This window comes from Lissotriton vulgaris, chromosome 6 (assembly GCF_964263255.1).
Source record: "Lissotriton vulgaris chromosome 6, aLisVul1.2, whole genome shotgun sequence".
In the NCBI taxonomy this organism is placed as follows: Eukaryota; Metazoa; Chordata; class Amphibia; order Caudata; family Salamandridae; genus Lissotriton; species Lissotriton vulgaris.
The window spans coordinates 47,454,248-47,479,198 of NC_141694.1; positions in this window are offsets into that span (position 1 = coordinate 47,454,248).

The following is a 24,951-nucleotide window of genomic DNA, read 5'->3' on the forward strand; positions in this document are numbered from 1 at the left end:
TACTTTTGCGGACTCTGGGAATCACTCCTGAGTGAGAGGTTAAGGATCTCTAAGTTCTTACTGGAATGTAAGGTTGTACCAGATGATGCAACAGACTCGGACCCATATTGTTAAAGGCTGAAAGTGCAATACCTAGGGCCTTAAGGTGGATCCGATTTTTAATTAATGAAGTTTGACCAGAGAAATCGAGACAAACTGATGTTTAGGCAACCTCAACAGAAGACGTGCAGCAATGGTTTGAACAATCTGCAGTCTGTCCAGTGTGGATTCGGCGATCCCTTGTTTATAGTACTCAAAAAGAGATGTTACTAATGCCTGGAATACATAGTACTTATTAATCTTTCCAGAACCTTTCTGACAGATCTCAAAGTGCCCAAACAGCCTGCAGACAGTTTCTTCACCTGCATCTCAAAGGACAGCTTGTTGTCCAACCAAATTCCTAAACTGCGGATTTGGTTTGGGACTGAGGCCCAAAGGTTTCTGGCCAACAATCTGAAGTCCAACAATGTAAGGTATTTCCTACTACTACAGTTTTATTGCTATCGAGTTTCAAACTGCATATGGTCATTGTTGGACCTTGGGTTACCAGTCCACATAGGGTAACATAGCACAGAGTGACAAGACTTATCCCCACAGCAATTGTGTTGTACCTGCGTCACACTCTCAAAGTAAGCCAGCGCCCATCCACTAAAAATGACACTACACCAAATCAAAAAAATACGGTTTGCCTTATAAAAGTACTCTAGATAGACTTTCCCTGACAGACAGTGTTCAATTATAACAAGCACTTTCACCTTGGATTCTTAGTTTCAATATGACTTCATCATGACATTTGATTTCAGCACCTTAGTATCTTTTGGTAAGAATTCAATACACCTTTCAATTGCTCTAACATTGGATCAGGGCTTCGATAATTCGAATTTACAAGTTAGCAAGAATACACAACCCCCTCAATTCACAAAAGCTAGGGGGCACAATTATAACACTGGGGTACATTTGTTACCTGCCTTTTAGTAAAATCAGAGATTACACTAACAGTTATTGGATCGTTTTTTCCCCCGGCAGATAAGAATAGGCAATAAATTCCAGCAAGATCCAATATTTGAATAGTTCGCTTACAAAGTTCTGGTAACAGATTTACTCTAGTAAGGTTCCAGTCATGGTACTACAAGTAGCGGCTTATTTAGTTCAGGGAATCCGCTCTTCCAATTTAGGCTCCCCTGGGCTATCGATTAGTTTCCTTCAGACATCCAGAGAGTAATTCCCTCGCTAATTTCGTTGACGATGCCTCTGTTTTAGTTTCCTTCCCCAGCCCCCGGATCCCGGCTTACTTGTTATTTTCCGATGGAATTTCAGTCATTCTGGGCAGCCGGCAGGCTACGCGTGAAGGGCGCACTTCCCCCTTCCCAGCCGAGGCCAAACACCTACTGGGCCTGCGCTGGGAGGAAGACGCTTCCGATGTCAGTGGAGGCAAGACTCGGATGAGGGCTACCGAGAGTCAGTTCTTCTCACCATAGCAACTGCGAGTCAATGAGCCTGCGCAAGGGAAGTGCGTCTGGGACTCGGCGCCGCCTCTACAGAGAAGCTGACTGGAACTCCTCCGGGCCTGCGCAAAGAGGGAAACACGATCTGTCAGCGCCGCCCCCTCAGCGGAACCACCACAGGCGCAGCAGCGGAACCACTCTCAATTTCACCTCCGGCTCCCCACCTCCAGACGGGGACTCCTCCCTCTCTGCAAACTGACTCTTCTTGCGGGGCCCAGGTCTGATGCTGCTGGACACGCTACCCCCTCCCCACGCTACCGCAGAACCTTTAGGATTCTGTCGGAAAGGAGGAACTCCACAGCTCGTCTCCCTACTCCACCGGTAAGTTGGACAGGGTTTCCCGGCTATCACCCCTCCAGGGATACTACCGCTGGGGCGGACACTGGGAGAAGGGGGGGTTCGTTTCCTAACCGGCACTCAGGATAGTAAGCACTCCTGCAGAGCGGCAGTGCAGCTCAGGTCAAGTAATTTGGGCCTCACGGTTACTCTGGCGGAGATTGAGGAGGTTAATATCTCCCTCCTAGATATCGTTGATCATCAGGACAAAGTTCCTCAAGTTGGTAGCTTAGCAGGGTTAGGTCTTGAGGAAAGGGGCAAGGATAGCCATAGTGAAGCAACCCCAAAGAGAAGTCAATCCCACTAGCGCTCTAACCCCCTGAGCCACAGCCTATACTCCAGTCAGCTCTCAGGTCACACAAAATGGCCGCCCAGGTACCGGCCTTATATACCCCAGGACCCCAGTCACTAGAAGTAGCTAGAAGGTTCTGGATTCCTCACATTAGTCTATGGGCCAGTCCCTGAGGTAAAATTTTCTGGCAGTTGGCTGCCACCATTTTGTAAGGTTTCATCTCCCTTCCACCTCCATGTTAAGAGAACACCTGTGCCCCTTTCTGGTGTTAAAGAAAAATAATGAGGCACCCAGAGCTCTAGGGACATCACCAGAAAAATAAAATGTATGGTGGACAAAAAGGGAAAATAAAATGTAGGAGGCAGGAAGGGGACCAAAAAAAACCCAAAAGATAGGAGAGACCACCCAAAGGCTGACAGGTCTAACACGCGTCGCTCCCAGCTGAAAGTGGGGAGAGCTACTCAACCCCTTGGGAGTTCTCATCACTAAGGCGGAAATACCTAGAGAGACCGTCTGCATTGGCGTGGTCCACTCCAGGCCGATGTTCCACCCGGAAGTCCATTCCCTGTAGGGAGATGGACCATCTCAACAACTTGGGATTCTCTCCCTTCATTTGCACCAGCCAACGAAGGGGACGGTGGTCAGTCTGTACCAGGAAGTGCGAGCCAAACAAGTATGGCCGCAGCTTCTTCAGAGCCCATACCACCGCGAAAGCTTCCCGCTCAATCGCACTCCACATCTGTTCCCGGGGAAGCAGTCTTCATGACAAGAAGACAACAGGATGGTCCAAGCCCTCTTCATTGAGTTGCGATAACACTGCCTCAATGCCATGCTCTGATGCATCCGTCTGGACAATGAATTCCTTGGAAAAATCAGGGGCCCTTAGGACTGGTGCTGCACACATTGCTTGTTTCAAGGTGACAAAGACTTGCTGACTAGCCTCCGTCCAGACTACCCGTCGAGGTTGCTTCTTGGAAGTGAGTTCAGTTAGAGGTGCCACAATTGTGCCATACCCCTTCACAAAGCGGCGGTAGTATTCAGTGAGGCCCTGGAATGCTCAGACCTCAGTTTGGGTCTTGGGGGGCTCCCAAGCCATGATAGCCTCAATCTCGGCCTGAAGGGGCTGCACCGTTCCCCTGCCCACCAAGGGGCCCAGGTACACCACCGACCCCTGCCCGATCTGACATTTGCTGGCTTTTATTGTCAAGCCATCCCGTTTCAGGGCTTGGAGAACAGCCTGTAAGTGACTCAAGTGGTCCTCCCAGCTGCTGCTGAAGACGGCAATTTCATCTAGGTAAGCAGCAGATAAGGCCTCCATCCCGGAGAGGACCTTGTTCACCAGCCGCTGAAAAGTGGCAGGAGCGTTCTTGAGCCCAAAGGGCATCACACAGAACTGGTAGTGGCCCTTAGGCGTGGAGAAGGCTGACCTTTCCCTTGCTCCAGCTGTCAGGGAGATCTGCCAGTACCCTGAGGTGAGGTCAAAAGTACTCAAATGTTGGGCAGCTCCCAGCCGGTCAATAAGTTCATCCGTCCTAGGGATCGGATGTGCATCAGTTTTTGTCACTGAATTCAGTCCCCGGTAAACCACACAGAACCTGAGTTCTGGAGTGGTGCCCAGTGGGGCAGCTTTTGGTACCAGAACCACCGGACTGGACCAGGGGCTACTTAAAGGTTCAATCACTCCTAGCTCCAGCATCTTCAATTCAATTCAATTCAATTCAGAAATGTATATAGCGCGCTACATACCCAGAGGGTCTCAAGGCGCTTAGGGAGGGGTGGGGAATTATTTGTCAAATATCCAGGTTTTAAGTTGTTTTCTGAAAGCTAGGTGTTTTGAGTGAGGCGAAGGTGAATGGGAAGTGAGTTCCAGGTTTTAGCCGCCAGGTAGGAGAAGGATCTTCCTCCCATGGTGGTTTTGTTGATGCGAGGTACAGCAGCCAGGGCTTGGTTGGAGGAGCGTAGTTGGCGGGAGGGGGTGTAGAAGGAAAGTCGTGTGTTGAGGCATTCAGGTCCAAGTTCGTAGAGGGCTTTGTGTGCGTGGGTTAGGAGGCGGAATGTTATCCTCTTATTGACGGGGAGCCAGTGGAGGCTTTTCAGGTGACCAGAAATGTGGTCATTGCGCGGGATGTCTAGTATGAGTCTGGCTGAAGCGTTCTGGATGTGTTGGAGTTTTTTCTGAAGTTTTGCGGTGGTACCGGCGTATAGGGTGTTTCCGTAGTCCAGTCGGCTTGTAACCAGTGCGTGGGTGACCGTTTTTCTGGTTTCGGTGGGGATCCAGCGAAATGTTTTATTGAGCATGCGAAGAATGTTGAAGCAAGAAGATGAAACGGCATTGACTTGTCTGGTCATCGAGAGTGAGGAGTCCAGAATGACGCCCAGGTTCCGTGCGTGGTCCGTCGGGGTGGGTGCTTTTCCGAGTCGTGACTTCACTGTGGATGCTGGCCTTCACCTTATCTGACAACCGGTAGGTCTTAGACTTCACAGGTGGGCTGTCTCCTGAGTCCACATCATGGGTACACAGGTGGGTCCTTCCCGGGATAAGGGAGAACAGCGAGGAGTACTGCTCCAGGACCAGTTGGCAGTCCCTACGCTATTCAGGAGTTAGGGATGGGGAGAGAATCACTCCCTCCACTGACCCATCCTTTTCCCGAGAAGAAAATAGATCAGGGAGAGGCTCACTCACCTCTTCCTCTGCTCCGTCAGTCACCATCATTAAGATGACCTCGGGCCTCTCATGGTGGGGTTTGAGGCGATTGGCATGGAGCACCCGATGGGGCTGCCGGGGGGGTCTTAAGGTCCACTAAGTAAGTGGCCTTACCCTTTTTCTCCATCACCTCAAAAGGGCCTGTCCAGCGATCCTGGAGAGCACTCAGCTCTCCAGGTTCAATCACCCACACTTTCTGGCTAGGCTCCAACTCCACAGGGTGAGCATGGTGGTCATACCACTCCTTCATCACTGCCTGGCTGGCTTCCAAGTTGTCAGAAGCTTGCTTCCACAACTTAGCCATTTGGCTCCGGAAGGCCAGCATATAGCTCACCACACCCTGGGGAAGCTTCCTGGGAGTCTTTTCCCATCCATCTTTCACCAGGCTGAGAGGTCCACGCACAGGGTGCCCATACAATAGTTCGAAGGGGCTGAAGCCCACTCCCTTCTGTGGCACTTCCCTGTAGGAAAACAACAGACAGGTTAGGAGGACGTCCCATTTCCTCCGCAGGTTCTCAGGCAGACTTCTAATCATGCCTTTCAAGGTTTTGTTGAACCTTTCCACTAGACCATTGGTCTGTGGATGATAAGGAGTGGAGAACCGGTAGGTAACCCCACACTCCTTCCACATAGCCCACAGGTAAGCTGACATGAAGTTGGTCCCCCTGTCGGACACAACTTCCTTGGGGAAACCCACTCGGGTAAAGATCCCCATCAGGGCCCTGGCCACTGCAGGTGCAGTAACGGTCCACAAAGGAATTGCCTCTGGGTACCGAGTGGCGTGATCCACCAGAACTAGGATGAACCTGTGACCAGCTGAAGTTGGTGGATTCAATGGCCCAACAATGTTGATGCCCACCCTTTCAAAGGAGGTGCTAATGACAGGAAGTGGTTCCAGGGGAGCTTTCAGCTTCACCCCTGTTTTCCCACTGGCTTGGCAAGACACACATGTCCGACAGTAAGTGTCGGACGCCACCCTCATCTCAGGCCAATAGAAATGAGGGACAAGCCAGGCAAAGGTCTTGTCCTGACCCAAGTGTCCTGCCAAGGGTATCTCGTGAGCCAGTTCTAACAGAAAGTCTCGGTAACGTTGTGGAACAACCAAGGCCCGTGACGAACTGTGCACTGCAGCCCTGGGTTCACTGTAGAGGAGCCCATCCTCCCAGTAAATGTGGTAGTTCCCTGTAACGTAACCTGCTGCCTGGGCTTCGGCCTGATGCCTCAGACCCTCAAGACTAGGGCACTCATTCTGGCCCTTACAGAACTCTTCCCTGGTAGGCCCCCCTCCACATGCCACTCGGCAGGGGTAGGTAGGTCCTCCAGGGAGACAACATCCCCCTCCGTGGACTCCGGGTCTACCACCTCAGGTGGCCTATCCGTCTCACGGGGCGTGGATGTCGAGGCAGGCTTCTCCTGTCCCCGGATCGTTCCCTTCCCGGCAGCTGGCTGTGCCTTTGTTCCAGGCTGCAGCCCTGGTGAACTCCCCCTCCGGGTAGTCGCGGACCTTGTGCTGGCACAGGCCCAGTCAGGTGTACCCAGCATCTCAGAACGAGTCCGGTATTCCACCTCCTTCCAAGCATTGTGCTCCATATCAATCCCCAACAGACAATCAACTGGCACGGCAGGGCTTACCGCAACTCGAAGAGGCCCTGCTACCCCCTCCCACTCAAATGGAACTTCGGCCACTGGGTAGTGACCTATTCTGCCGTCAGCCATTGCGTCGGGGTGAAGCACGTGTGGAATCACTTGCTCTGGAGACACCAGATGACTCCTTACCATAGTCATACTGGCGCCTGTGTCTCTCAGAGCTTCCCCTCTTTGGCCATTGATGGTGACCCACTGCCCATACTTGGTAGTATTTGAGGGCACCTGGATCTTAGGAACCATCTCCAGATCTCCCAGGGACACTAGAGTGACTCCCGTCCACTCCCTCCCCTTATCTAAGGGCAACTCCTCCCCGAGCACTACACTAGCTACTCCCGGGGCTTTTCCTCCAGTGGGAGGGGGTGGTCTCTTTGGGCACTTGGCGTCTCCTTTATTGTGCCCAACCCCACCACATTCATATCAGCGGACAACCCTTGGCTGCTGACTATGGTCAGGATGAGGGTTTTTGGGCGGGTTAGTCCTAGGAATGAATCCTGATCCCTTTCCTTTGAAACTGTTTTGGGGGCCTTTAGAGAACTCCCTTCTCTTATCTTCCCCCTCTTTCTTCTGGGGAGCGCCCTGACCAGTCCTCTGGGAATCCCCTCCTGTCCCCTTTGAGGACACCCGGGTACTGGCCCAGATGTCCGCCTCCTCAGCAAGCTTCCTGGGGCTGGTAAGCTTGCTGTCCACCAGGTGTTGTCGCAGCTCTGGAAAACATTTCTCGAGTAGGTGCTCTTTTAGGATTAAATCATACAGCCCCTCGTAGTCCTCCACCTCGCTGCCTTGCACCCAACCCTCTAGGGCCTTCTTGGCATAATCTAGGAAATCCACCCAGTTCTGTGTAGCCAGTTTGTGGCTGTTCCTGAATTTTTGTCGGTACTTCTCAGAAGTAAGCCCAAACTTTTTCATCAGCGCCACTTTCATGGTGGGGTAGTTAGTCTGCTCCTCCTGCTCTAGGGCCAGAAGTGCATCTCTTCCTACGGGAGGCATGTATTTATACAGGCCACCCCCCCAGTGTCTTTCCAATATCCCATGGGCTCTTAGCGAGACCTCATAGGCAGCCAACCATTTGGCAATATCGTCCCCTGCACTGTAGCTGGTGATTACGTCTTTTGGCAAATAGGGTCTGGTTCCCTGGTTATTTCTTTGAGTTCGCTGCCACCAACAGGAGCACTAGGAGTCCCTATTTGCAGGGCCTTGAGGTCTAACTCCTTTAAACTCAATTCATGAGCGAGCCTCTGTTCCTCCCTCTCCTTCTCCAACTTAGCTAACTCCCACTTCAACTGCCTTTCCTCTCTCCGGTCAGCTAATTCGGCTTCAGTTAAGCTCCTCACAGAGACACTGCTGCCCTCCCTCGAAAGTGTCCAAGGACCTTGCAATAGGTTCCCTCTTTCGGTTTGGTACAATTTATCCACTCTGATGGCAGTGTCCCGATCCCTCTCCTCCTCTTCCTTTTATCCATCTGAGTGAGCTTCCACCCATGCCCTCAAGCTAGTTTGAAGTTCACTCTTTTTCGCACCTCGCCAGAAAAACACCCCTTTCTTCTGGCAAAATTCTCTGAGCTGGGCCGCCGTATATGTCTCCAACTCCTCTAATTCAATTTCCATTTTGCCACTAAGGTCTCAGACAACCACTTGGAAGAATTTACGGAAGAGCGTTAAGTAAGGGCTACCTCCACCCACCACCAGGAAAGAATTTGGAAAACAAAACTTTTAATTAGGGAGTCCGCTAGGAGAAAACACCAGGTGTAGGTATGTGGTGTACACTAAACTACTGTTAAGTGGACGCAAGTACAAGCTCTAATCCCACCACTGAACACCAATTATGTTGGACCTGGGGTTACCAGTCCACATAGGGTAACATAGCACAGAGTGACAAGACTTATCCCCACAGCAATTGTGTTGTACCTGCGTCACACTCTCAAAGTAAGCCAGCGCCCATCCACTAAAAATGACACTACACCAAATCAAAAAAATACGGTTCGCTTTATAAAAGTACTCTAGATAGACTTTCCCTGACAGACAGTGTTCAATTATAACAAGCACTTTCACCTTGGATTCTTAGTTTCAATATGACTTCATCATGACATTTGATTTCAGCACCTTAGTATCTTTTGGTAAGAATTCAATACACCTTTCAATTCCTCTAACATTGGATCAGGGCTTTGATAATTAGAATTTACAAGTTAGCAAGAATACACAACCCCCTCAATTCACAAAAGCTAGGGGGCACAATCATAACACTGGGGTACATTTGTTACCTGCCTTTTAGTAAAATCAGAGATTACACTAACAGTTTTTGGATCGGTTCCCCTCCCCGCAGATAAGAATAGGCAATAAATTCCAGCAAGATCCAATATTTGAATAGTTCGCCTGCAAAGTTCTGGTAACTGATTTACTCTAGTAAGGTTCCAGTCAAGTAGCGGCTTATTTAGTTCAGGGAATCCGTCCTTCCAATTTAGGCTCCCCTGGGCTATCGATTAGTTTCCTTCAGGCAACCAGAGAGTATTTCCCTCGCTAATCTCGTTGACGATGCCTCTGTTTTAGTTTCCTTCCCCAGCTCCCGGATCCCGGCTTGCTTGTTATTTTCCGATGGAATTTCAGTCATTCAGGGCAGCCGGCAGGCTACGCGTGAAGCGCACACTTCCCCCTTCCCAGCCGAGGCCAAACACCTACTGGGCCTGCGCTGGGAGGAAGACGCTTCCGATGTCAGTGGAGGCAAGACTCGGATGAGGCCTACCGAGAGCCAGTTCTTCTCACCATAGCAACTGCGAGTCAATGAGCCTGCGCAAGGGAAGTGCGTCTGGGACTTGGTGCCGCCTCTACAGAGAAGCTGACTGGAACTACTCCGGGCCTGCGCAAAGGGGGAAACACGATCTTTCAGCGCCGCCCCCTTAGCGGAACCTCCACAGGCGCAGCAGCAGAACCGCTCTCCGTAAGGGGACTCCTCACTCTCTGCAAACTGACTCTTCTTGCGGGGCCCAGGTCCGATGCTGCTGGACACGCTACCCCCTCCCCACGCCACTGCAGAACCTTTACGATTCAGTCGGAAAGGAGGAACTCCACAGCTCGTCTCCCTACACCACCGGTAAGTTGGACAGGGTTTCCCGGCTATCACCCCTCCAGGGATACTACCGCTGGGGCGGACACTGGGAGAAGGGGGGGCTCGTTTCCTAACCGGCCCTCAGGATAGTAAGTACTCCTGCAGAGCGGCAGTGCAGCTCTGGTCAAGTAATTTGAGCCTCGCGGTTACTCTGGCGGAGATGGAGGAGGTTAATATCTCCCTCCTAGATATTGTTGATCATCAGGACAAAGTTCCTCAAGTTGGTAGCTTGGCAGGGTTAGGTCTTGAGGAAAGGGGCAAGGATAGCCATAGGGAAGCAACCCCAAAGAGAAGTCAATCCCACTAGCGCTCTAACCCCCTGAGCCACAGCCTATACTCCAGTCAGCTCTCAGGTCACACACAATGGCCGCCCAGGTCCCGGCCTTATATACCCCTGGACCCCAGTCACTAGAAGTGGCTAGAAGGTTCCGGATTCCTCACATTAGTCTATGGGCCAGTCCCTGAGGTAACATTTTCTGACAGTTGGCAGCCACCATTTTGTAAGGTTTCATCTCCCTTCCACCTCCATGTTAAGAGAACACCTGTGCCCCTTTCTGGTGTTAAAGAAAAATAATGAGGCACCCAGAGCTCTAGGGACATCACCAGAAAAATAAAATGTATGGTGGACAAAAAGGGAAAATAAAATGTAGGAGGCAGGAAGGGGACCAAAAAAAAAGATAGGAGAGACCACTCAAAGGCTGACAGGTCTAACAGCCATCCACGTGGACACTGCTGTAAGACTAGTCTTTCATTAGGCTGCTTTTGAATGCCGTGCTGTGGCTGAAGAGATGGCCCACTGTGTGTCCTCCGCATGAGAGCACAAGGAGAGACCAAAATATTGAGCAATATCTGCTAGCAGACGAACATAAACATTGAACAGTGTGGGGCTCAATGAAAACCCTTGAGTTACTCCATACGTGAGAGACAAGGAGTCAGAATAGAAAGGTTTATTGTAAACCTGAAAACTCTGATTTTCCAAAGAGGAGGCCAGCCATTCCCAGGCCAGCTGAGTCACCCCTGATTTATTTAGCCTCTCAAGCCAGATTGCATGAGATCCTTTATCAAAAGCGACACTGAGATCTAACAGAATCAAAGCTGTAGATCCAATGTCATTTTGAGGACCACTGTCAAGAGTGCCAATTCGGTACTGTGGCCAGGCCGAAAGCCTGTTTGAGAAGGAAGTAGCTTGCTCTTCTCCGAAAAGACCAACAATTATTTGGTAACCTAGTTCTCTAAAATCTTCTACAATAAAGTAATTAGGGAAATTGGTCTATAGTTTTCCAGTTGCAAAGGATCCAAGAAAGGAGTTTGCATGAATCGCTTCCACGTTTCCCGGCTTTAGGTACCACACTACTCAAGAGAGAATGATTCAAGATCTTGTATAAATCAGAACAGATAATCAGTGCATTATGATTAAAAATGTGAGGAGGAGTGGAGTCCAGTTGGGAGCTTGATGTTACTCTATTCTCTGTGGCACCCAAGTCCTCCTCTCCTGTGGGTAAACAGATTGGAAGAATTTCACTTAGAGCTTCAGATTGAATCAGTGTTTAATCGAAGGGAGGAACTGTTCCGTGGCCAGAAAAGGATGCATCATTTTCTGATATTTTCTTGGAAAAGAATCTAGCTTAATCATTGCAGCGGGCAATTGATGGCATCACTGTTGGCTTCTTTCCAGCTCTAACAAGCATTGATTTAATTATCGTGAACACATCTTTTACTGCATTGGCAGTGTTTTCCGAGCTAAAACGCAGCCTGTGTTCTTCTAATAGCGTAGTTGTAATTCTGAATTTCTTTCATATATTCACTTTTACTGAAGGTATTAGAGGTTGTTCTCCGTTTTCTTTATAATATTGTACAGACCTTTTTTAGGTCGAGCCTGGGAACACGCATCCGAAGGATGCGGTCCAGGTGGAGAACTATAGCTAGCTGACTCGGGGGGAATGAAGGACAAGAAACTGCCACGCGCTTCTCTCCGGCTGGAATCAGCTGCGTGCACGTGCACCCACACTCACGCATGCGCACATCACAGCCACACGCATACACAGCCACACGCATACACAGGCACACCCCCGCCCCCGCACCTACACACACACTAGCGCACCTACACGCACACACAGAGACCCCCCACACACACACCAGCGCACCTACACACACGCACGCACACATACAAAGACCCCCCTCCCCCCGCCGCAATCGCACACATACACATACACACACACACACACCAGCACCGGACCCCACTCACCGGCTACGCAGGATTTTTCTTCTCTGGGGCGGCCCCGGGGCTCTCCGTAGCTCACGGGAGCCCTGGGCCGCGGGAGGACTCGGCTTCTTTGCTCCATCCCGGCGGGCAGCCAATCATAGCCCAGCAGCAGGCAGGACTTCCTTCTTTCTTCTGGCCCGGCCTACGTCTTCTCTCCCGTTGCCTGGCTTCCTGCCTCAGGGGTCCACCAATGGCAGCGCGGCCCTGAGCAGGGAGGCGGGCACAGCGTTTCCTCTGGAATCCCGGGCCCGTCGGCGGTGATAATTTATTTGGGGACACAGTGGGGGCTGACTAAAAAAGCAATCATGTTGACTCCATGACATCAGCTGTGCAGCATGGGCAAAAGAATAAAAAGGCGAAATGGAGCGGCTGAAGCAGCTGCATTATTTGCTGGGTTGAGCTTGCATGAAGACTTGTGTGTGGGCATGAGTCATTACGCTTGCACGAGCCACAAAATGAAATGGGTGACATTTTTTCCCACCGATCTCAGATGGCTCAAAAAATAAAATAAAAGCAGCTTTTTTTTTAAGGCGGAAGAGATGGCAGCAATTTGTTGTTAGGTCACCCCACCTCCCCAAAAAACAAATAAATAAATAAAATATGTTGAACAAAATGCAGGGGTGGGTATAAACAGGGTGTGGAAAAGAGAAGCAATGGTGTGTGGGTGGGGAATGAGAAAAAGCAGCACACAAGAAAGCGCAACACGGGGCGCCAGATAAACACACACATAAAAAAGCAACACAGTGCGCTGGGGGCAGAGGGGGCAGGAGAAGCAACTGAGAGAGAGCTTACACCACGAGGAAGACAATACCTTGATGTTAATAAACCATTCCATTCCACTGATATTTTGAAAACCAAGTGCGGCTCTGAATACATTACGCTGTGGGCAAACAAATATGGGGAACATGCTTTTCCGTAGCTTTCAGTAATTGCTTGTTCCTCTCATGTTTTATGCACGACTTTTTAAAACTTTTTTTTTGTACTTTTGTACCGACTCTCCAAAGGTATCAGAGCGCTGGCTCGCAACCGGTTCCCTCGCTTCAAAGAAGCTCGCTCCAGCCATTACATCAGATCCTCGTCATTGCCCTGTTCTGCCTGACCCCTCCACCCGTGCTAATTACAGGCATAACGGGGTCAGCATTTTGGTGAAGGCAACATTATCCATTGTATATGGAGGGCTCTCTTTTTAGATGAGTATTGAGTTGCAAATTGTCCCCAATAACTTAGATGTTCCTGCTGATGAGACAGAACAGATTTCATGTCGAGCAACATTGGCACGAAGTGAGGAGCCGCCTGGTTTGCATTTTTTTACAGCGCAAACACGTCCCGAAGGTATTTCAGTAGAAACATATAGTATGTTAAATTGCTCATATTAACAATAGCCTAGTTCATTAAACTCACCTACAGTTTAATGTATATCTGACTCTTCAGCAACTGACAAGATTTTCTGCCATACTCATTGAAAGTTGTTTCTGCCAGACGATCACAGGAACACTCACATTTGTGTCACTCTACACATGTGTACACTTCCGCTTCTAAAATTTGATGTGACATGCATTTGTAACTGTTTTTTGTTTCTGTACTAAAACTTATTTTTTCCTTTCAAAAACCCGTCACTCCGAAACGTCTGCCACTTCTAAAGATGTTCCCTCTTAACTCCCACCGTTAAAATAGATTTATTCCTGCTTTTCAAAATCCTATAGCTAAAACTTTTTTTAAGTGGGAAACATCCTGCAATAACATTCAATTCCAAATGACTAGCAAACGTGTGGCTGTTGACCAACTTTTAAAGGTGCACCCACAAAACTGCACACACAAAAATATTTGCTTGGAAGTAATTACAATCTGCTGGTGGGATTTTAAGTAAGTAAATGTCACCGGTGACATTTCTGCTTTAGTGACACCTCCGGATGCTGAGATGGTTTATTTCTCTCTCCTACTAATTCTAGCTTCCCTTGTGGCAATTTCATTTAGTGTTGGCATGTAGAGCTAAGACTGAATACGTCAGATGTTGCAACAAGAGCTGTGCTAAATACAGATTTGTGTGTTTGCTGAAGACTTGTGACTGCATGTTTTTATTTTTTAAACTTTTGTACTCCCCCCTTCATTGGCACTCCCCATCCTAACTCACGGTCCTCATTATAAATAATCGCCCCTTTTTAACACAGCATGGCAGACATTCAGAACATGGTATTCTTCATTGATAGTTCCAATTCAGAATAAGATACCAATCACTGTAGAAGCCTTCTATTCATCTCTGCAGAGAATTTAATGAGTTTGTTATTTTAGCCAAGAACTAGGGCAATTGTGCAGTTCTACAACATATGTCGCTTATGTTCTGCACTGTCCTGTCATTGTGCTGTTGTGTAAACCTTGTTGTTTAATAAAAATCTGTCAAATGACCGATGCATGTTTCATAATGTTAAAAGATGCATACACAGCATACTCACCTGTTTAGAGTCTTACTCTCCCTTTCCTGTAATATCTCTTTAAAATTTTAAGTGAGACATCTTGGTACCAATGCTTATATATCAAGTTATTTGCTTCGTTATGTTAGGTCATGGTATGTTACTTTATACTTTGCTATTTTAACAGAGATTTGTTTAGCGGGGCATGGCTTTTAGTGTAGTGCACAGTGACTGGTGGTTTGGGTATCCCTCACTGTGTAGGACTGCCATGTCGACTTGCAGTTTCTGTTTCTTCAGGGCCCTTTTACAGCGTGATATTGACTTTGTTGCTCTTGGGTTTCCTGTTGGTGCATGGGTGAATTTGGTTGTTGAATACTATGCATGTTTTCTCTGAAGATGGTCCTAGTAATAGCTTAGGTTGCAGGTGGTGGGCACCGGTGCAAATTTTTGGCAACTGGGACTTATTGTTCATTATCAGATTTTGACCCAGAGCAAGAGAGGGAAAAGCACGAATAAGAGAAAGACAGAAATCAGTGACATAAGTAGAAAGCAGAGATTAAAAAGAACCTGCAATCACTCAACCAAACACACACACAACGACAAACACAACACACACAAGCCCACACACAGCCCCCCACACACACAGATACACAACCCCACACCCACACACACAACACCCACACACACACACACACAACACCCCCCCCACACACACACAACGCCCCCCACACACACACAACGCCCCCCCCCCACACACACAACCCCACACACAACCCCATACACACAACCACACACCCCCACAACACCACACACACAACCCCACACAAACACACACACACAACCCCACAACAACCACACACACAACCCCACACACAACCCCACCCCCACACACAACCCTACACACACAACCCACCACACAACCCCCACACACATAACCCCCCCACACACAAACCCCCACACACACACAACCCCCCCCACACAACCCCCCCACACACACAACCCCCCACACACACAACCCCACACACAACCCACCACACACACACACACAACCCCACACATACACACAGCCCACCACACAAAACACCCCACACACAACCCCACACACACAACCCCCCACACCCACCCACACACACAAACACCGCCCCACACCACCCCATACACACAACCCCACACACACAACCCAACACACACAACCCCACACACACACCACACACACACACACCACACACAACCCCCCACACAACCCCACACACACACAACCCCAGACAACACCCCCACACACAAACAACCCCCCAAACACACAACCCCCCCACACACAACTCCCCACACAAACACAACCCCACACACTCACTCAACCCCACACACATACAACCCCACACACATACAACCCCACACACATTCAACCGCCTACACGCACACACAACCACACACACAACCACACACACAACCACAAGCACACACACAAGCACACCCACAAGCACACACACAACTCCACAAGCACACACACAACCCCAAACATAACACACACAACCACACACAACCCCAAACCCCACACACACAACCCCAAACAAAACACACACAACCCCACACACACACAATCACACACACACAACCACACACACACACAACCACACACACAATCTATCTATCTGTCTATCTCCCTCACTCTATCTATCGCCCTCCCTCTATCTATCTATCGCCCTCCCTCTTTCTATCTATCGCCCTCCCTCTTTCTATCTATTGCCCTCCCTCTATCTATCTATATATCGCCCTCACTTTATCTATCGCCCTCACTCTATCTATCTATCGCATCACCACAGCATCACTCTGCACCACTACAGCATCACTCAGGAGCACCACAACATCATTATGCGTTACCACAGCATCATTGAATGCCACAGCATCACTCGTCGCCACCACATCACTCAGCGCCACCACAGCATCAATCTGTGCAACCATTCAACAATAACTGGTACAAATATGTTCTCTCAATGTTTCAAGCTTTATTACAAATGTCACAAAAAAGATGTTAATATTTCACTTCTGTTTTTGGATTTTCGTCACAATAAAATACACTGAACATAATCTTCACAAAAGTTATTTACAAAAGTGTAAGCTATTGCCTTTATCAATTACAATAACTTTTATTTAAGTATTATTTAAAAAAATTAAAAGCCATTATTTGTAATATCAATACATCTAAGTCACGTAAATACAACACATATTGCATTACAAATCCAATAGGAGTCACATTTGCGAAAATTATAACTATTGGCATTGTAAATGACAAAGCTATTCATTTTGCAATTTTCAAAACCAACACATAAATAAAAAAATTGTCATTTACAATACCAATAGCTCAAACTTTCCTAATGCGAGACCTATTGCATTGCAAATGCTTGTTAGTTCTCGCAGCTGGGAATCAAACCAGAGTGCCATTCCTGTGAGCCTGGATCTTGCTCACTTCCTTGAAGGAACTGTTTAATTTTACAAGGTTGTGATCCAGGGCCAGATGTAGGTCGCCAATTACCCGTCCGTAAAGGCCGATTTGGGCCGTTACCGACCGGTAATTGGTTTTTGAGATGTAGGGGGCCCGAATTTTACCGAATCTGTAAATTTACCGATTCGGTACATTTACAGATTCTGTAAAATACTGACTCGGCATATTTACCGAATCTGTAATTCCAGATGTAGGTGGAACTTAAAATAGTGCCACATGCCCTTAAGAATTCGTTATTTACCATGAAATACTATCTCATGGTAAATAACGAATTCCTGTGTACATGCACATGTGCACCTGTGCCATGTGGCACACATACATGCCCTAAGGGCATGTATGTGTGTCACATTGCACACAATGCAGAATTAGGGGTGCAACAGGGTGTCAAAGTGACACCCTGTCCCCCTTGTAAATTCGGTAATTTTACCGAATCGGTATTTACCGATTCAGTAATTGACATTAATTCCTATGGGCCTCAAGGCCCATAGGAATCAATGGCAATTACCGAATCGGTAAATACCGATTCGGTAATTACCGAATCTTACCGATTCGGTAATTGCTTCGGTAAATATACCTACATCCCGATTGCCAGTTCTTAAATACCGAATCGGTATGATTCTGTATTTAAGAATCGGTAATCGGGGATTACCTACATCTGGCCCCCAATCTCTAAATCTTTGGTGTGCATCTTTCATGTTACCACTAACATCTGGCTTAGTGATCGAAAGCAGATACACAATCTAAGCTCCAGGGCCATCATTCTGTGCATGGCATCTTGGCTGGTGAGCAATGCGTATTTTGAGATGGTAATAAAATTGGGACCACAAAGTAGTCTGACCACATCACTGGAAAAGGCACATTAACTGTCATGTAATGTAACACAGAGAATACCGGGTCAAGAAGATGACTATTCTCATGTGTCAACGAGTACCAATTGGGCAACTTGAATTGCAGCTAAATCAAGAAGTAGGTTAGTTGCTTTAGTACAATAAATATAATCGAATTGAATGCTCTTAGTTTCTTATGCTACTACCCCTTCTGGGCTATAGACTGTCAACCAGGACTCTCCAGCTATCTCAGTCTTGAGCTTTTCTTTCAATCCGACTCCAGCTGTAGCCCATCTTCTTTCAGGCATCGGTGCCAGGTTTCTTGGCCTATCTCAATTTTGTGGCTTCTGGGGATCTCTGGATTTAACCACAAGGAATATTAGATCTCCATAAAGGAGATTTCTCTCCCCCCAAGGCCAGGATGTCTCCTCGCCTTGCCCACCTCCTTTCACAGCTGAGCTTGGGACCGGCCATGGCGGAGTTAAATGAATGTTCAGGCCACCTATAAGTTCAATATTAGCCCTTTTGAATGCCTGACTGACCATTACTGCTGGTAAAGCCAGTAAAAACTATATAGGTGAGCCAGGGAGATGATAAACAGGAGGCCATGAAGTGTAAAAGTAGCCGCTATCCTGGGGTTCCACTTCCCTTAAAAGAAAACTCAACCGGCTCCCTACCATCCTAAAGAACTCATCGGGTGTATGAGGCGGGCAAAATATACAGGTACTTGGGATGTGAGATCATCTGGTACAGAGCTGCCCTTCCCCATAGAAATATGACCAGCTTTCTCCAGTGTGGCTACATCTTTTGTATTCCTTTAGAATTCTTCTCAGATTATGCAGTTGAAACTCATGTGGGCCTGTCTTTCAGTATATCCCTAGCTATGAAAATACCTCAGGGGTTTCAAGAGCAATATCCAACCATCCGGCCATTGCCAAGGAGTTATGGGAAATATCACTGATTTGTGGCACTTTATTTGTATGCCCTAGAATCTCCCAAATATATGAAGGATCGCGAAAACTCTGTGAATGGAGTGTTCTGGGTCTGAAGAAGGAGGTCATCTGCATGCTGGGAGATTACGCCCTTCCAGTCTCTTAACCGGGCATCTCTTCCCCCCTGTTGTTGCCTGAGGTTCCAAGGCCAGCGCAAATAGCAGAGGGAAGACTGGACAGCCCTGGCGTGTTCGCCTACATCAGAGATCACTACTTTGATGTTTGCACCTTGCTATTGGGTCAGCATACAACAGGTGTACCCATGACAGAAATTCAGGCCCAAATCCTAGTTTCTGCAAAATTTCTCTCAGGTGAGGCCACTCCAAAGAGTCGGCTGCTTTTTTCAGCATCTAGTGCCAACAGGATAGCAGGCTCCTGAATATTCTGGTGTCTCATCAAACAGACAAACAGCCACCTGAGGTCACCAGTACCTTGGCCAAAATCTTGGATTGCTTACTGATGAACGAAATAGGCTGCACAGGACACACTTCTCCTCTGACCTGCCCTTTAAAAAAAAAAAAAATGACCACTATTGTTGCCATTCTCAAATCCAATGATAGGCTGCCCACTCTTTTGGCCTCTTCTAACACTTGGATTTCAAGCAGACTTTGAGGGACATCGACCCCTATGGTCCAAGTCACTCCACCGTATTCGTGGACTGAGGAGTAGCCCCAGAAAGACCACCAACACCAAATCAGCATTCTCAGCATCCTTCAGAATCCTGTATCCCTTTCATCAGGACCACTCCATTAAAGTCAATGGCGGTACGCCCATATAACCTGTAACTGGACTGGAGACTGCTTTGATTGTGAGGCTACTGTTCAAACAAGCCTATTTGGCCTCAAGGACTAAGTAGTAATTTACAATTTTGTAAATATTTTCCAAAATGTTCAAGTTGACCGTGAACGTAATCCACTTCAATGATTTATTGTGCTGAATGAAAAAACAGTGATTTATTGTTCCTTTAAAAATTCAGATATCCGGAACCCTCTGGTGGATTTTTATATTTGAGGTGACTATTTAAAGATAAAAAAAACTGCATATTCTTTTTAACTTGGAGTCATATTTTTATTGAGTCTTGTTTCTTTCTTACTCAACTGTTCTGTTACTTCTTTATGCTTTACACAAGTTGCTTTGATAAAGGCTGCCTGCTCTGAGCCACAGATATCCAGGGTTGAGCTTATGCTTTTCAAACAGTCTGACTGGGCCCAGTACCCATAGTGAGTTTATTGCACAGTGAGGTCTCACAACCACTCCATATATTTGAGTTTCAGTGCGGTGGGGGTGTTCACTGACCTGTGGCTTTGGTACACAGTGCTGTGGTACAGCTGGACCGGACACCTGTCAGTGCCTCAGGTGCAAGGTGTGCTCTTTCATCTCTTCACAGTAGTTCGGAGGGGGAGTGAAGGGGTTTCACAGAAGCCCACCTCCAGTTGCAAATGCTTTTCCTCTCCTGGCAGCCACTTTCTTCATGGACTTCACACAATAACATCTTATTCTAATTTCCCCAATGTTGCGGTGCCTGGCTTTAACAGCATTTATTCCTTTTAGGATACTAAGCCATAGTGGTCTCAGTATCTGGTGGGGATGACTTCCCAAACAGAATCTTCTGGTTAGAGACACACTGCTCCATCAGTATCTAATACCAGAAAATGTATAACTGCTCTCCATGCATCTATCTTTTTCAGGGACTCTTGACCAGCCAGGATGGGGTTAGATTCTGGTGCTGTGGACTCCTGCTCCAGTGCCTGTGAGCTCTCTTGTTCAGCACTGAGAACCAGGGTGTCTCTTTCCTTGTTGTGATGTCATCAGTCGCTTTCAAAGCACTATTCCCCATTTGTTACTGCCAATTCGCAATTTGCGACTCCTAAAGAATCACATTTTGTGACTGTAAAATGCAACTGCAGTTTTCAGGAAACAACAGAATGATGTCGGTCACAGTTAGTCCATATGGGTTTGTGATTCTGAATTAGCGATGAATTAATTTTTGCTATTTGGGAATCGCTGAATCTTATGTGAGTACATTGGGTCCTAAGGGCTCCTACTAACACCTGACTGAAGCTACTCAGTTAACTGATCCTAGAAGGATGAGAGCTGGTCTTGCTGGGATTAGAATGATCTCAGATGCAAGTTTTTTTTAACACCCTGAACAACCCTGCTGGTGAAGAAGATCTGAAAGTCATGAAGCCTCAAACAACCTCATTATCTGGCAATGTAATGGCTCATTTTCTGACTCAATAACTACTTGTCATTTGGAAACAAAAATCTTGCTAATTGGCCTAGAACATGATAATTAGGATCCGGCATGCTTGTTAACTGAGCATTTAAAAGCAGCCAGATAATTCACTCAGTAAAATGCTATTAATTGGTCCAGAAAATTGTCATCATTCACTTTGAACTTAATACTTGCTAAAAGCTACTTGATGACATCTCCACCTTCACACAGTAGCCACCCTCAGAGTCACTCTGGGTGACCCTACCTACCCAAGTGAGCGACCAAACTCCCAGTCACCAACTCCAATGTTATCTAGTCCTATCAACCCCTATCTGCTTCTACAAACACCAGAACAGCCCCAAATCACCCACAGCACACATCCCACAAAACATTCACCCCTGTCTGACCCCTCACCAGAACCTTTGTTTCAGTATTGAAAGGTGCTTCAGTGTGAAACGGAGGAGGTGGGCTCTCAGGTGGCCACGCCCACTCTAACTCTTTAGCAGTCGAGGACTTGGGAGGCCTCTGTTCTGGGTCTCCACTGCTCCTGAATTTGACATTGGCTCTTCTGTGCTCAGAAACTGAGGTCTATTCTTAGTAGCTCTTGCCCCCTGAAATGTGTTAATTTGTAATTTACTCAGTGTGAAGAATTTGTATAAACTTTGTAACCCGTTGGATAAGCATATGACCTGTAATTTCTGTTTTCCTTACACTTGTGCCAACCGCTGTACTTTCTATTAGATGAGACTTGGGCCCAGATTTACAAAGTTGTCACGCAACGCAGCGTCGCACCCAAAAGCATTGCGCTGCATTGCGCAACAGTAAGAGGGAGCAGCAGAAAGCCATATCTATAGAGATGTGGCACTCTCCTCCCCTCTGCCTTGCGCAGGCACAAACGTTTGCAGCTGAACATCACACACACCTTTCCGCCATCGAACAAAGGTGTGTGCCTGAGTCTGCTATGGGTTTTGTACTTGAAGAGTACCCTTCAAGTAGATACTACTATGCCTAGACCTGTTTTAAAACTTTTCCTACCTTGTATGTGTGTTGTGCACTGCAGCACACATGTAAAGTCCAGAAAGAGAAGAGAAAGGAAAACATTTCACCTTTTACCGCCTGCTTTCAAGCAGCGTTATTTTTGGGAACAAAACCCTGCCTACTAGTAATAGTAGATAGGGTTTTGTGTCAAAAAGCATGGGTGGTTGCATGGGAACCCTGATGTACTACCTGTAATGCCCCCAAAACACTAATTAAGGCAAAGCAGCGCTTCACGCTTGTTTGCATTTATTTTACAAACCAACTTAAATACCAATTGTAAATCCCCAAAAAGATTTTGCATCGTGTTTGCGTTGAAAAAAAAACGCAGCACGACGCAAAATCTTTTCTAAATCTTGGCCTTGGTTGGAGCAGACAATGTCTTGCGGAAGTGTGAAACGGAATGCGTGCTCTGGCAACCTTCTCTGTGCGCACCTTGGAGCTGGTAACTTCCAACCTTTTGTTGATAACTGTATACCTCTCTTGTGAGTTTCCCACAGTTGTCCTCTCCCTTGCGAGATATGCATACAATCTAAAACTAGCATGCCAGTGATCCAGCGCTCCGATTGAAAAACTGTCTCACAAACACTATCTATCACCTCAATACTCACCATATACCTCTAAACATTTATACAGGCCCATTACACCAATGAGACAATTTTTGAGCAACTGAATCTGGTGATTTGATTTATATTCTATTCACATAATATTTACAATAATATATACAACTGCAGTTTATTCTTCATTATCATGATTTAAAACCAATTCTTTAGTCAAAAATCAAATCACTATGGTTGATGGATCAACTAATGGAAACTAGACCATGAATAAACAAGACCAGCTTGTCCTTCTAAATCTAATTTTATTTACTTTATTTTCATAAAGAAAGAGCATTTTACGTTTAAGAATCTTTATTTCATGAGCAAATAGGTAAGCAGCATTTTAATAAGGAAATGAAATTAGAACTGACATTTCAAAGCAAGCTCAGAAACATGAAAAATTAGCAAAATAACGGTTTCCATTCCCTGAATCTATTTTCCCTGTCTTAATCTAACTTTACCTAGAAAAGAATAAATCATTAAAAGTCTGCTGTCCTTGCATGCGCCAAAGGTCCATCAGCATGACACACCACTCAGGAATCGAAAAGTACGAGTTTTTTCCCTGCTCATGGTGTCATAATTTATACCTTTCTCTCTAGCTAAACTTTCTACATTTTACATTCTTCCGTAGGAATCCAAGTTTTCATTGGCTGTCCCGTGTCAGTGCACGATAAAATTCATTAGGTCATTCGACTCTTGACCAAAATCCAGGCTTCATATAAGGCCCATTCTTTCATTTCCACATCCTCGATTTCCTCAAGAATGATACTTTACTCGAGCCTAGGACGTTTACTTCCTAACCTTGGCGGTCATATCAAAAATGCTGTCCTTGGCTGGCCTCCGTGAACACGCTCAACACGTCAAAGGAATCGCTCTTTATTTCATAACGACTTTGCAGCAAAACTCTTCACAGCTGCGCGTGTGCAAGAAATCACTCTGGACAAGCTTTCGAGTCTGCAGCTCTGTCAGCCATATTTCTGCACCAACTTTTAGGCCTCACTTTGGAAACTATTATTAAACAAACTCAAGACATCAATTAATTAAAATTGTAAATTGATACTTGTATTGCGCACTACTCACCCACAAGGGTCTCAAAGCACTTGTACAAATACCGCTGTGGAACCCATCCTGGCTTTCCCTGTGAGGCGTCCACTCCTGGACACCCCCAAGGTGGAGGCCAGGCATCCTTAGCGTTGTGGGGGCCGTTGTGGAGATTAAGCAAGCTATTGCCCAGAGTTGCAGAGTGGGACTCCATGATTGGAATAGGCACCGAGGCGAGAACTATCAGGTCCTTGGAATTTTGAGCCCAAGACCTGCCTAGGCGGGGAATTGAACCCTGGCCCCAGGCTAGATCTCTGCATCAGGGTCTGCCGCTCTAATCATTGAGCCACACTTCTCCACTAAAGATTTGAGACCCATTCTCTTACCCTCCCCCTTTGCTAATTAACCCCCTTAATTCTGTTACCTGGCAAAAGCACGAATAGTCAGCATTATATTTACTTGTCCTTTTCGAATGACAGGAACTCCAAAAGCTTTTATCACAAAAGACATAACATAAGCACATAAAATAAGCACATGCCATTAAATTAAACTGCTGCATTTAATACTGACAAAGACAATAGACAAGGTTAGTTTATTAATTTTTCTTTGCATTTGCAACATAAAGCACATTAGTCCCGCGTGTGTTTCATGAATGTATCTTTTAAACTAAGTTGATTAATAATTTCACCACAAACTTATTAGACTTTTGTTAGGAGAGATTAACTTTGCAAGTTTGAACAAAATTATGTTCATTACCTTGCTCCATCACCAGATATCGGTGTCTGTACAGTGGCTTCAACATCATGCTTGCGGATGAAGGCTTCCATGTTATGCAGCAGCTTCAGTTGAAATCTGGCACTAGTGATATCTGTGAGATAGAGGCCAAGATCAAGGGATCTATCCAGCATAATGCCTGGGGATCTGGCTGATTTCACAACCTTGGAGAACATGTTAATGGACCGTAGCTCAGCGATCCAGCCAGAAGGCAGGATCTTAGAGCTGGTGGGTGATAACTGATGGAATTTAGGAACACATTTTATGGGGATTTGGCATAGGGTAGTGCAACAAGTCACCTTCTGTGCTACCTACGTCAAAGTGAAAGGGCAGGAATTCACTGTATGTATCTAATAGGGTGTTTTCCTGTCCTTTCCGCCTGAGCTGGCGCCGTTTCGGCAACCTGGCACCAACACAGGCATCCTTGCTCTATAGTGCAAGGCTGCCTGTGTTGTAGGCAGGATTGTTTTGTGCAGGGGCACCTTCTTGCACAAAAACAATCCTGGGAGGTTTTTCCTCTTTCTATGTGGCACACAGGAAAAGAGGAAAAAACGAGGAAGAATAAAGTAATTTCTCCTCATTGCGGGCATATGGGTTTGGCATATCCCCAGGTTTTCCTGGTCTTATAAATCTGGGGAAGAGTCCAAAGTAATGGGTGTTGCGTGGGAGAACGCA